Genomic DNA, 14,829 nt, shown 5'->3' with positions numbered 1-14,829 from the left:
GGTCCTGGTTGTGAGAGCTTGGGAGAGCCTATGGCTATAATGTTCATTTAGATTTTTAGCCACCTCCGGTCCTCATTGTAGGTGCTTCATATGGCCTGGCCCAACAGATGGCTCAGATCACCAGGCTATCAATCACTTCCAATTCTCAGTTTTCTCTACGGAAGATTTATTTTTCATCTTTCACATTGCAAAGGCAATCCTGTACAGTTAACATTCCTGGTTTCTCAGGAGATCCTGGCACAAGGACCTCAGGCTATGGTACAACAGGAAAGCAAAGAGAAAGAGAAGAGGTCCCAGGTTCTCAAAACCCCCTTTACAGGTTCACCAATAAGGATCTCACTTCCTTTCAGTAATCCCCACCTACTGAAGGTTCTGCCATCTCTCAATAGCACAGAAGGTTTGCCATCATTTAACTCATGAGTCATTGGGGAACACTTACCATAAACCAGGTATGTAAGTTACTTCATATTTATCTTATTGGCTAGTTTTATTTGGCATTCTTGGCAGCAGACAAGACCATATGAACAAAAGGTAACTAGACACAAGAGGTCTGTGACCAGATGCTGATTTTCTTCTTCACACTCAACGCTCCATTCCTGATGATGTGGACCTCTGCCTTCAATTCCATGACAAGGTCTCCTGCTCTTTATGCCAAGGGATTTCCTCAATAAAGTAATGTCTCTCTATATATATTTTTTAAATATCCACCCAGCATCACAATATGGTGGTACTTTCCCCCCATTTTTTGATATTTTTATGGGGATGATTCACAAGCATAATTTTGCAATCAAATCTCAAAAGTATTGCTACATTGGAATAATACATAAATAAGAATTTAAAATTCACAATGAAATGGAAATAAGACAGTTTAGACAGAAAATGTATTTGAGCATTCCTTTGGAAGCAGAGTCAAGAGCACCTAGTAACTTTTAGTGATGTGAAAAGTTAAAAGAGATAGACTTTCAGAATAGCCACAGAGAAACAATCATGTCTATTCAGATGTAGCTATCTATTCCAGACTGCAATCATGAGAAGTATGATTAATTGGTATTTAGGTTATCTATTGCTGTGCCACTAATCATCCCAAACTAGGATGCTTTCTTATTAAAACCAAAATCAAAGTCATAGAGAGATAACACATTATAAGCAATAGAAATCTATTATAAAACAAAATAAACAGATAAAACCTCTCAAAAATAGTAAGTATTGATAAAGATGTGAAAAAAATAGAATGCTTACTTATTGGCATGGAACTATAAAATAATGCTATTAGTGACATTTGATAAAAAATAGGATTATTCCTGATCTAACTATTCCACTTCTGGGTATGCACTCCAAACAGATTAAAGCAGAGTCTTGAGTAAATATTTGCACACTGGTGTTCTCAGCAGTGTTGTTCATAATAGCCCAAACACAAAAGCAAACTCATATCCATCAAGGAATAAATGGGTAAACAAAATATATTCCATATGTGTGCACACACATGCATGTGTATTAGTTTGCTTCAAAAAGAAGAAAATCGTGAAACAAGACACAACATGGTTGAACCTTCCATTATATATAGGCTAAGTAAAATAAGGAAGGCACAAAAGACTGAAGGGCAAAGCGTGTATGATTCCATTTCCACATGTATCTTAAGGAGTCAAACTCACAGAAACAGAAAGCAGGGGTTACTAGTAGCTGAGGAGGAGCATGGAGTGCCTATTGTAGGAGTTTGGTGTGAGCACAGGTTCTGGAATTAGATGATGGTGATAGTTGCACAGCAGTGTAAATACACTGAAGACGAGACAGTCAAACCTAAAAATGATTAAAGTGGTCCTGTATCAAGACATGTGTTTGCCTCTGTCATATACAGAGATTTAGTGATGTTGCTTCTATCCCCTCATAGCATCCCCTTGGAGCAGTAGGGAGAAATCCAGGTGCTGGGATAACCATGATCGTGTCCAGGTCTGCCTTGTTTTGGCCAGGTGGTCAGCATTTCCACTCAAGCTTCACTGCTTCTTTCCAGGCATCTCAGCTCCACCCAGAGCTCATTTTTTTTTCCTTCCAGGGGGAGAACGTCAACCTCAACTCCTGAATTTGAACCCCAGACATGCCCATCCCTAGGTCACTCACGTACTGATATCTGATGACAGCTGGCTGTTAGAACTTAAGATGAGTCTGGACAACTCAGCTTCTGCAGAAGCATGCCTGTAGAGTATGTGGGTTCTAAAAATGAGCTAGAACCAGACTGGAGGACATGGTCATCCCAGAGTTTGTCACCTTCGTGCTTTCAGCTTTAAAGCAGTTTTACTGTAAGAAAAGCATGTGACATGTTTTGATGGCAACTGACTGATAATTCCTCCTCTTTCATCCTTAAGTTCTTTCCATGAAGTGTTGGAAGGTAGAGAGCAATCACAAGTTGTCCCAGTCCTCCGACATGCTAAGACCAAAATTTGTGTGCCATCCTTGTGTTGGGCCATGCTAGTCCTCTTTGTATCTTTCCAACTTTAGTATATGTACTGCCAAAGCAAGCACAAGAAAATCCAACCACTCCTTTCAAAAGAAAGCAATCCAGGCTTTGCTGCTTTCTTAAGAAACAAACAAAATCAAAACAATGACAAAAAGCCAGGCGGTGGTGGTGCATGCCTTTAAGCCCAGCACTCGGGAGGCAGAGGCAGGCGGATCTCTGTGAGTTCAAGACCAGCCTGGTCTACAAGAGCTAGTTCCAGAACAGGCTCCAAAGCCACAGAGAAACCCTGTCTTAAAAAAAAACCAAAAAAAAAAAAAGTGACAAACAAAAAACAACAAAACAGTGCATCAAACACAAGCCCAGGGTTCTAGCAAATGTGTTCACATGACATCCTCTGAGGGAATTTCTAGAGGTTTCATTCTGAAGGTGTTCTTGACTGTCTTAAGACTACAATGTCAAGTTGCCTCTAAACACATCAACATCGGAGCTGGTGTGAATGTGAGCCTTTGATGTCTTTATGAAAAGCACCGACCAATGACACTGAACATAGTGTCCAGGACAGGATGGACTTGGGACTGAGTGGTAGCAAGAAGTGTAGGACAGTTTTATTTTTTAGTTAAGGAAAAAATTAGATAAGTATTTGTTAGAAGATACAAAACCTCAAGAAGGATACTGATAATTCTAAGAAATGTTTCTACAGCTGACACTGTTTTTCAAAATGTCATAGTATTTTCTAAAATCGTCCTCCTATGGATATGATCTTATAAAGTAATATTATCTAGACAGGGTAGACAGTTCTCTTTCCATTGACTCTTCCCATGAAGGATCTTGTTTGCAAGAATTGCATAGAAACCTGTGAGTTTTCCTCTTTTTGTATGTTTCAGGAACGTGTTGCTTTGCTTTATTGTATGTTAATTCTGTGCACTGGTTTATAACTTGTTTTATTTACAATGTATAATGTGTAATTTCAGCACTTGAGTTGTTTAGAATTATGTGGCATGAACTCTGACTTTTAAGGATTTTGTTAGTTAGTGTCTATCATGAACACCTCTGGTTAGACCTTTATGCACAAGATAGTGTAAGACAATCTCTAGACATCTACAAGGAGGACTACTGGAATGAGGTCATGTATACTTTTAAAATTTAATGAATATTGCTAAATTATCTTCCCAAAATTGGGCTAACTTATACCTCCAACCTGCAATAAAGACATATATCTTCTTCGCCATCTCCTGCCAATAGCTTTTGTAAATCTCATCACTTTTCCCTAAGTATTATTGAGATAGGGCTTCCCCCCACCCCGCCCCGTTTGTTGTTTGTTTCTGTTTCCACAAGTATTATCTTTTTCTATTTTCCATCATTTGTCATCTGGGAAGCCAAACTTCCCCATCCCCTTTTCTTTTTTCTAAGACCGACCTTAGTTGTCTATATGCTCTATTTGTTTAGAGAAATGTCTGGACTTACGGGAAGCAGGTACCATGTCTTAACCTTTGTTTATGTTCCTTTGGACTATACACTGTTAACATTTCTGTGACATTTCCAAAAATTAAAGGCCACATTTGGTTAAGTCTCGGCTACAAGTGAGACTGCAAACTGACACACAAACACATAGAGTAGACATAACATTATGATGAGGTGAAAAATTGATGCTCTGCCAAGAAGGAGCAATAAGTGAAAATACAGAGCTAAGAAAGGAGAGTCGTAAACTGTGGCGTTAGGAAACTGGCACATTTATTTATTTTAAGTTAGATATTCTCATCAGAATAGTGAGAACCTCCCTGATATTAAGACTATGTTCAGGGATGAGCATGCCATCAAGAAAGCTCTTGGATCAATGCTCTCATTATCAGTGGCCAAATAGTTGTGTTCCAACAGGCTACAGCAGCAGAGGTGTCCAATAGTCCTACGCTGGTGCTTGCAATGGTTCCTGTTTTACTGTTAATGCCTCTTTACTCAATAGCCATCGGTGTCTGACTCGAAGCAAGGACCAGATTCTACTCCAAAGAACAATCCACTGCTCCCCAGACTCCAGCTGCACTGAAGAAATTCTCTGTCCATTATCTTTACTAATTAATACCTCCCTTCAATTCTGGATGTGTACATTAAAAACAGTTCTGAAAGATTCCCTTCTCTCTTTAGTGCTGTGTACTTTGTGAAGAAGTTCATTTAGGTTACAGGTTGGGAGGTTCTCCAGGGTAAGATTTGGCAACATATTTTAAAACTCTTAAAATGGACAAATCATTTTAGCTGAGAAGGTGTAGTAAGGATATAACACTATAAATCTCTACCTTCAAAAGCTAATATAGGAAAAGTGGGTGGGATGGGATGATGGAGATCCCTCTACAAGGTACTTCTGGTGGATATGGAGAAAATACCCAAAATAGGTTCAGGTATTTGAATATTTGGTGATCACAGTTGCTAGTACTGTTTGGAAAGGTTTAGGAGGTGTGGCTTTGCTAGCAAATGCATGTCACTGGAAACAGGTTTTGAGGTTTCAAAGCCACACACCATTCTCAGCTTCCGCTTTTTATTTCATGCTTGTACTTCAAGATGTGAGCTCTCAACTCTTAGATTCCAACTCTAGTCACCAGGTCTACTTCCTTCTATGATGCTGTCCCCACCATTATGAACCCTCCCCCCGGCCGAGGAACTGAAAGGCCAAATAAACTCCTCTTTCAATAGGGTGTCTTAGTCACAGTGCAATACAAATTTAACTAATACAGATGTTTTCTTGTGTGTGTGTGTGTGTGTGTGTGTGTGCCTGATATTTGTCTTGTACTTTGTTAGTGAGGAAATGATACCAACATGTTCACTATCTTAAAATCACTGGGTGATTTTGGCAAAAAAAAATGTTACTATGCATTTTAGTAGTTTTTATTTTTTATTCAACAGAAACATGAAATTGATTTTATGATTAGGAGAATTGCATTAGAACAACCATCAAATAAATTTAAGGGGAGAGGCAAGAAAAATTAATAAAATAGAATTAAATGTTATATCAATATGAAGATTTTGACTTCTTATTTGATGTGAGAAATTTTCTGACATCATAGGAAAGGGACTCTTGTCCCTCTGAACTCTGCCTCAGATAGGCTGTAAATGAGTTTCTAGAAAAAGTGTTAGCTTAAGTGTCTTGGGACCAATATTTCTTTTCATTCAAGAGCTCCAATATTTGTTACTGAAAAGGTTTCCATTATCTTTGTGACCACAAAGACAAATTATATTCATAAAATCTTGGCTATGGATACTGCCAGTGAGTAGGCTGCTGGGGTTATTAAAGTCATTTTTTTATATTAAATGAATATAAGAAATTGTAGGTACTTCAGGATGAAAACTACAAATCTAATATTCCCTCAGTGGTCTTGAAGGAGTACCCTAACTATGTATTGAGGATGCAACCTTGAATATAGGGTCATCTAAAGGCTATATAGCAGAGAATCAAAGATATTTCAGATAGGACCAAAGCACTACTGAGGGGTAAGAAAGAAATGAAGCCAAAAACCAAGCAATTCTTTAGTACCTTTGTGGATATTCTATTCTGTACATCAAACAAAATGACAACCTTTGAAAGATGGCCACTGCTGTGAGCACTTTATGGATGGATATGGCACTGAGTCTTCTACTTTCTGGCTCCATTTTCATTTTGGTTAGCAAAGTTGGAGAGCTAGAAAAGGGCCAGTCATTGGCAAAATTAGGTCAGTGCCTTAAATGAATAAATATCAGGAGCCCACTGTGTGCAAAGAACTTGGTCAGAGGCTGCTCTAACTACCCTCAGCTTTTCTTCATCATTTTCATCCTGCGATGGAACAGGACTTCAATGCAGCAGAAATAAAATGCAGTCTGCACATATAGGACATGAAGGAGTAAAAGCCACACTGATGTGATGTCAGCTGACCACACCACATTGGGCTGCCATTTGTCAGGGACCAGCCTCACCAAAAATGCCTCTCACCAGGGTAAAGGCATGGGGATTTAGAAATATAGTAAAGAACATGAAGACATGAATGAAAGTAATAAAATGGAGAAACATATAAGATAGTATCAGGAGGGAATTCCAGTGAGCACTGAAAATTTGCCCCCACTTAATTTCCAACTTCTTAAAATACTCCTGACCCCAAAAGGTAGGAGTAAGACAAAAGACTGCAATAACAAGATACAAGGAAATGAACATACCAATTGAAGGTCACAGGCTTCTCTCGAGTTAAACATACTGCTGCTAGAAGACAAGTTGTGCTCACATCCTAGACCAAAACATTTTGTAGGCAAACCACTCCCTGGGTGGAATCCAACATTATCTCCTTCAGGGAACTGGAACTTAGTTGGATCATTAGACTTTTGTTTGAGGTAGGAACATCCTACTTCTCTACTCCTTGAAGACAAGGGCTGGCTATTAGCCACACCTGTTGACGATAACCGTGAGAGAGCAGAGCTCTCTGAGCAACACCTAGGTGGGAACTTTGTGTGAGGAAGAAGCACAATAACCTTGAAGAAACTAGAAGAAAGTTTCAAATCTCTGACCTTTGGTCTATGTGGAAACAGACTCACATTTTTGGGCCTCCACAATGTGAGTGCTTGTGACTCCTGACAAGCCATTTTACTGCTTTGAATGTTATGTCTTTGCTAAATGACAGTACTAGAACTAATCTTTGAAGGTCATGATAACCGTCACAGGAGACAGCACATGGACCTAGAAGATGGAAATATCTGTAAGGGAGCACCCCAGCTTTATGAACATGAGCCTTGAACACGGTCAATCAACAGGCCGCAGAGCAAGCCATCTCACAGTTACAAGATAGCTCTTGTCTATCCTTCATGTTTCTTGTCATCATAGTGTCTCATAAATATTAAAAAACATAGCAAACCCTTTACTTCAACCTGAGGGACAGAAAGATGAACATGCACACAGCCCACATGTGCAGATACTTTCTAAACTAGGATATGCTGTGCCATAGAAATGGGAAAGTTGTTCAAAAGGAAATGAGGGGCTCAGAAAAGGATAGGGAAAATCCATACATTATAAACTCAGAACCCAAAGTTCTTGAAAATGGAAATTTTAAGTGTGGTGAGTTCCTCGACTTAAGTTCTCCATTACCAGACTCATAGTGCAAAACGCATTGTTCATTTGATCTATAAACAAAGTTCCTTACTTCCTGGTTGAAAGATCAGTATTTTTTTTTCCTTCCCTCCATGTCCTGCCACCTTTCTCTTAGTGTGTACCCACACCTGGCACATGAGGAAGTCATAGATCAACACCAGAACATAGTTGAAATTACCTGGTGCGAGTGAGAAGGAAGCACAGAACATGCAACGAACCGGCTTAGGAGTTTATTAGAGGGGGCATGTACAGGCCTGGGGAAGTCAGTGTGCAGAGAGAGAGAGAGAGAGAGCTGAAGATGGCGCCTCTAGCTTTTAAGGTCTGCCTAGCACATATACACAGGGGGATGGCATGGTTACATCATATGTAGATGATGGAGCTCACATATGTGCCCAAGGACTCATGCAGCTGTGTCATATGTGGATGATGCAACCATGCTGCACTTGGTCACGTGGGGTCCTTTAAGATTCCCAGGGCCATTAGGCAGTTCTGCCTGACGCTTTGTTCACACATGCATGGTCCTGTAACCCAGAAGTGTCAGCCAGCCATGTGTGTGGTTGAATATCCCACCATTTTGTTTATATAAAAATTTGGGAATTTGGGTTCTTTAATGGGTGGGAATGGGGCAAAAATTCGGGGATTTAGGGGGTTTTGAATGGGTGGAAATGGGGCATCATAAGGTCTCTCGTGACTGCTTCCTGCTGATTTTGTGGGAGTAATCAGGTCTCTCGAGATTGTCTTTTTTTTTTTTTTTCTCAGAGAGTTGAGATGCTTGGTCATGTCCTGGGGTGGCTGATTACTTTTGTGTTTTTTGGGTGGGCTCTGTGGAACTGGCTGGCTGGCAGCTTGGACATCACAAGATGCTGGAAAAGCAGAAAATTATGTCTGGAAAAAAATTAGATTCTGGTGATTAAAGGAGGAGAGTCCCAAGATGGTAGATAGAGAGGTTTTAGGGGGGAGGGGTGGAGGAGGGAATTTCCCAGGGATTCCTGAGACCAGGACTGATAAGGGAAGAATTAAATGATACTAATTCTGGGCAAGTCTAATTCATTTGGATAGGTCCAATTGGCTACTTGGAGCTTATGAAGAAAATGTTTGAAAAGAAATAAATTTTAGACATATTAAGTTTATGATTATGGTGATAGAGTGTTGGAATGAAAGACAGTGGGAAGGAAGAAGGAAAAGAAGGGGGGTTATTAGAAAGGGGAATTATTAGACCCCCCAGTGTTTTACCTAAAGCAAATATTAAGATACTTGTTTTCTTTAGCATCATGGTATTACCTTAACATCCAGGAAACACTGCTACAGTCAGTGATAAACCTGTTATGTTAAAGTCTGTTTTCTGAGTTTTAGGAGTCTGGGGCTGTGAATGTCCCCAAGCTCATTATTGTTTCTTACCATCTGGGCTTTTGACAATCCTTGTACCTCTGGCTCTATGTTTACTGATGGTCCCTGTAATAACAGCTGAGTGGTTAGCTGGAAATTTAAGTATGTCGTTGGAGATATAGAGAAGTTGGTAAAGCAGATAGGAGACAGAGGAAGAGGGAGAGTAAACAGAATTTTTGGCACAGGAGAGTTGAGTATAAAACTTTTATTTTTCTGGAACTGGAGAAAAAGTGACTGATCTTGGTGTCCCCTGAAACTTAAAAGAACAGGGCCCTGTCTGAGTTACCATATACTAGGGTGTATCTTGAGCTGGAATAGTAAGAGGTTTAAGGTGAGACAGGAGTACCCAATGAGAGAGTCTCTCAAGCTTGGCAGCTGTGGGAGTTACAAGAATTAGTTTAAAGGGGCCCTACCATTTAGGTGAAAGGGGTGAGGGGAATTGGTCTGGGGGAGAATATAGTACCTTATCTCCTATTTTAATCAGTGGCGGGCATGAACTGGGACATGGTTGAAGTAATAGGTAGTCGGTAAAATCCCATAATAGGGAGTGAAGATGGGATATCAGCAGAGTAAGCAGGTGATCAGGAAGGGGAGAGGTTTTGGGTGAAAGGCTGGGGGTTAAAACTGGCTGCCTATACATGAGTTCAAAGGGTGAGATGAAAAGGGGCTTTTGGGGAGAGTACTAAGCCTAAGAAGTGTCAGAGGTAAAGGTTTTACGCAGTCAAGGTGAAGCTCTTGTGACATCTTAACAAGAATATTTTTTTAAGGAATAGTTAGATTGTTCTACCTTCCCTGAAGACTGAAGATGGTATGAGACATGAAAATGCCAGGGAATGTTAAGAGCCTTAGATAAAGTGTACAAGATCTGGGAAGTAAACTCTGGGCTATTATCCTACTGAAGAGAGGTTGGGATTCCAAACCAGGTGATAATTTCTCAGAGAAGAACATGGGAAACTGTCTGGGCCTTCTTGTTAGTGGTGGGAAATGCTTCAGTCCACCCAGACATGGTGTCCACCAAAACCAGGGGATATGTAACTCATTTGGCTGTAGACATATGAGTAAAATCAAGCTGCTAGTCAGTTCCCAGAAGAGAATCCCTGGCCTGGTGAGTGGGAAAGGGAAGCTATGATATTTGGTCTTGGGATCTTGTAATTGGATAATGATGGGGGAATGGTGTTTAGCAACAGAAGGGTTTTGGGTGTTCCAGACTTGGGGGTCCACCTGAGAGGCTGGTGGAGGAAAAGATATATTGGAGCCGGGAGGTTGGGAGGCTAGAAGGAGGAGGAGAGGAGCTGTTGACGAGTCTGAGGTACGGTGAATGGAAGGAGCAAACGAAATGGAAGCTCCCACTTTTGCTAAAAGAATCTCGTCACATAAGAGGTACTGGGCAGGTCAGCATGACTAAAAATGAATGAGTGAGATAAATACTGTTTTAAAAACACAGTTAAGTGGTGGGGTCTGCTGCGGTAGATAAGGCTGTCCCTCTACCCTGACAATAGGGGAACTAGGAGAGGTAGGTCCCCAGAATTTCCTCAGTACTGAGTATGTGGCTCCAGTGTCTAAGAGAAAGGAGATGGGCCATCCTGATACCGTGATGTTTACCTGTGGTTCCCTGTTACAGATGATGTTTGTGGTCATATCAAAGGAGCCTGGGCAGCCTCACTCATCCATAACCAGATCTAGAAGGTCAATTTGGGAATTTTTTGGGTTTGATATCTCCATGACACAATGTGCATGAGGACAATCGACTGCCTAATGTCCTTTCCTATGGCATCTTGGACAAGGTCTCATGGGACCAAGATGAGAATTAGGGCATGCTCAGGCCCAGTGAGAGCTCTACCACATTTGAACCATGGGCCCGGCAGTTCTTGAGACCCGGGGGGCATGGGAGCAGCATGACAGCACAGGTCGAACAGGTCCGTCACCTCGGCCAGAGGGCAGTGACCAGCACGTGACAGTGATGATTGTGGGCTCTGTCATTCCTCACATGGCACACCTTAATAGCCAACTCTAAGACTTCTGCATGTGGGGTCAAGGGACCTTTCTCCAGACATCTAAGTTTAGCCTTAATGTCAGGGTAGCACTGAGAAAAAAAAATAAGTCATGAGTAATTGTCTGCCTTCTGTGATTTTTGGATCTAAGTTAGTATATTGTAACAGGGCTTTAGTGAGGCATTCTAAAAATGCTAAAGAATTTTCAATCATATCTTGATGACCTCTGAGAGCTTATTATAGTTTACTGGCTTGAGGGCAGCTTTACGGACCTGTCAGGAGGCAAGTAAAAAACCGGTCCCTAGCTAAAATTTCTCCTGGGGTAGTGTGTTTCCCACTCATGGACCGCCTCTGTCCCTGGTGGGGGTTGTGTTGCATGTGTTTGGTGAACCTCATCTGCATGTAGTCTGGCTTGATTCCAAACTCGCCTGTGCTCTTCAGGAAGTAAGTTATTAGATAGGATCATATAGATGTCAAGAAAGGTGAGATTAAAAGACCGGGACTTAGAGCTTACATAGTAAAAGGCTTGGATATAAGGAAACTTCTTCCATTTGCCTGTGTGCTGACAGTAGTTAGAAAGCTCCCATGGACCATCGAGATCAACGGTGCCATTAGGCGGCCACTTTAAATTGTTACCTAAATTGTAAGGAGGCCATTTTTTGAACAAAGATGGAAAAGTGTGGCCGGGTGGTGGTGGCGCATGCCTTTAATCCCAGCACTCAGGAAGCAGAGGCAGGTGGATCTCTGTGAGTTCGAGGTCAGCCTGGTCTACAGAGCTAGTTCCAGGACAGGCTCCAAAGCCACAGAGAAACCCTGTCTCGAAAAACCAAAAAGAAAAGAAAAAAAAAAGTGTGGGAATCGGTAAAGTAAGGCATTAAGGCCTGGGGTTTTAGGGCCTCTAAGAGGCATCTCAGGAGGGAGGCTGGATTGAGGGTCTTGGATGGTTTGCTACCCATAGCTGAAACCATGAAAAACGGCGACACCACAAGGCTTACAGGGGGACATCTCCCCTCTATAGGTGGGGTGTGATGGTGGCAACCATGCTGCATGTGGGTCATGCGGAGTCCTTTAAGATTCCTGGGGCCTTTAGGCACTTCTGCCTTAGGGCTTGTGCACACATGCGTGGTAACGGAACACAGAAGTGTCAGCTATGTTGGTTACAATAGTGTCTCACTGAACCTGGAGCTCAGCATTTGGGTCAGATTGTTTGGCCTGTGAGATGCTGGCCATCTCCTGTGCTTGGGTTGCAGACATAGGCTCCTGTGCTCAGCTCTACACTCGGGTCCTCATGCTGCTACAGCAAGAACTTTCTCAGTTGTGCCAATCCCCAGCTCTGACCACTACATCTCCTTTGGACATCCTACAAGAATGGCAGTAATATATCTGGACAAGTGAAGAGAGAGGAAGGGAAAAGGTATGCAGACTGGCCTAGGGTCAGGTCAGGCCTCCTGAAAACTTTTTCCCCCTTGCTATTAGCTGCTAGACTTGGGCCTCCATAGAATGGGGCTTTAGCAGTTAGAGCCACATTAATCTCCTAGTCAGTGAACACATCTGAATACACACACACACACACACACACACACACACACACATATATATATTCTGTAGGCACTGGGAATAGACAGGGTTAAAAATAACCCCTACAATAGTAATACAAAAGGAATTAAAACTAAGTAAATGATTCCAATGCTCTAAAATAATCAAAGTCCAGGTTTCAATGAAAACCCTTAACAGGGCAGCTGGGCACATGTGGAAAGACGCTGGAGTGTGTGCAGGAGGACAAAAGAACACTCCTATTTCACTTGTCACCACCCTCCTCCCCTGATATCAGGAAGTGAGATGGAGCCCTGCTCCTCAGCTCAGGCCATTTAAAGTTAAGGAGCACTTTGCGAGTCCTTTAAGAGCACAAATACTGACAAACTGTTCACCCCTGCAGTAGAGCTCCTGGCAGCAATGAGGGCCACAATGCTATCCGTGTCACATGTAAACACTTGGAGCTCCTGGCAGCAATGAGGGGACACAATGCTACCTGTATCACATGCAAACATTCACATTTGTTTTTCTTTACGGAAATCGAAGATACATACAAATTATCAACCACTTTGTAAGAACTAGCATTATTCTGGGTTTAAAAAAAAATACATTAATACAACCAAAACCAATGAAAAAAAAAAACCAACAAAAAAAAAAAAAGTCATATAGGAGGGGCACATGGAAACTCCCTATCAGAAGGATTAAAGGAAGGGGCCTGGAGAGATAGCGGATGGATAAGCTGGCTAAAGACTTGAGTATCTAGACACACACCAGATGGGCAAGGGTCTGAGGACAAGAATAAGAGTAGCTCATTAGTTTTGCCGTTTCTGATGGAATTTGTTGTTTCTCCAGGGATTTAGAACTGCTTAAAATGAAATGGGGACTGGGAGACCAACTACTTTGGGGAGCAGCTCAGTGTCAGTTTCAACAGCCTGACAGATGGTTACCAAGCATAACTTCTTCAGGGGCGCCAAGCCCCAAAGCACCCTCATATTTAGATAGGCACTGGCAGCAAAAGCCATCTTAAGGTCAGCCAGAATCTCTTTTGCTGTAGTTTATCTTAGCAGTTGATCTGAAGTCACCCAGAAGCATCTTTTTTCCCCTTTTATATAACGAATTTCTAAATTTTGAAATTTAGCATTCTTCTCAGATTATTTATGATTTAAAATATTTTCCCAGTTTCTTTACTTATTTCTTAAATGGCATGATTTTCCACATTCTTGCCCCCTCCTGGCTACTTCTATTCTGTCAGATCTGTTTTGAAAAACACCTAGTAAGTATTCTCACCTGCTAAATTAGGAATGCTTCTCTCTGTAAATAGGACAAATAATCTATTAATATTATCACAGTTTTCTTCTTCTTCTTTTTTTTTTTTTGCAGAGAGATGGTCCATATTTGTGGTCAGGTGACAGCAACCTACTATTGTATGTACAACAAATGATTCCAAAACTTAGTAATTTAAACACTTATCATGGTTTCTGATCCAGGAGTAATTTGGGTTGGTTTCTCATTGTCATGTGTAAGTTAGCCTGTCAGTTGGGACTCTAGAGCCTGAAGATTTGATGGGAACTGGACAATGGCTTCTAAGCTCACACACAAAGCTGAAGGCAGGAGACATTAATTGAACCTATTTCTGTATGACCTTTTTGTGAGTTATATAGATACACTTCTGCCATATTTCACTGGTCACACAGACCAGCTCTAGTAGAGGCAGGGATCATTTCATCATTTCAGATGCAGAGGTATTCATTTATTTTTATCTATTTTAGTATTGGGAATCAAACCCTGAGTGCCACACATGCTAAGAAAACATTGCCATCGAGCCATATCCACAGCCCTCAGATGCAGAAAGGAATTGAGCACGGATTGTGATGACAGTACTAGCCAGCCCTTCCTATGCATCATCTTACTGAATGATGCTGAAGTCTCCCCAAGTTGATGCTATAACCTCATTTTAAGTTTAAGACAAGTGATGCTTAGAAATGTTAAGTAACTTACTGAAATCACTAATCTGTGTCCAGCAGAGAAAAATTTGACTCTAGAAGGAAATGTTTCTGCTTTATTACCCTTTCCACACCTGGACAAATGATCCTTCCCAATCTACTTTTGCAAACCAGTTTTTGACCATAATTACAGAACTTTTCACTTTACTTCTGTTACGTTGTTAGTATGATAAGGTGTGTCTGTCACTCTGCTTCATTGTGTGTGACCTCCTTCCATTCCTGCTAATGTCATCAGCAAATCCACTTGTTGACAAGACACAGTCTACACCAATCATTAAGAACCCAGAACTTGGCCAGGTGGTGGTGGCGCACGCCTTTAATCCCAGCACTCGGGAAGCAGAGGCAGGCGGATCTCTCTGAGTTCGAGGC

The 14,829-nt window shown here is 41.4% G+C and overlaps 1 pseudogene; it reads right to left on the bottom strand.

The window, feature by feature from the left end:
- Positions 1 to 2,417: 2,417 nt before the first annotated feature.
- LOC130886313 (U6 spliceosomal RNA) lies at positions 2,418 to 2,517 on the bottom strand (annotated as a pseudogene).
- Positions 2,518 to 14,829: the final 12,312 nt, after the last annotated feature.

The sequence above is a fragment of the Chionomys nivalis genome, chromosome 13 (assembly GCF_950005125.1).
Source record: "Chionomys nivalis chromosome 13, mChiNiv1.1, whole genome shotgun sequence".
In the NCBI taxonomy this organism is placed as follows: domain Eukaryota; kingdom Metazoa; phylum Chordata; class Mammalia; order Rodentia; family Cricetidae; genus Chionomys; species Chionomys nivalis.
The sequence above is the reverse complement of the archived record's forward strand: the minus strand, read 5'-3'. Positions and strand labels throughout refer to the sequence as shown.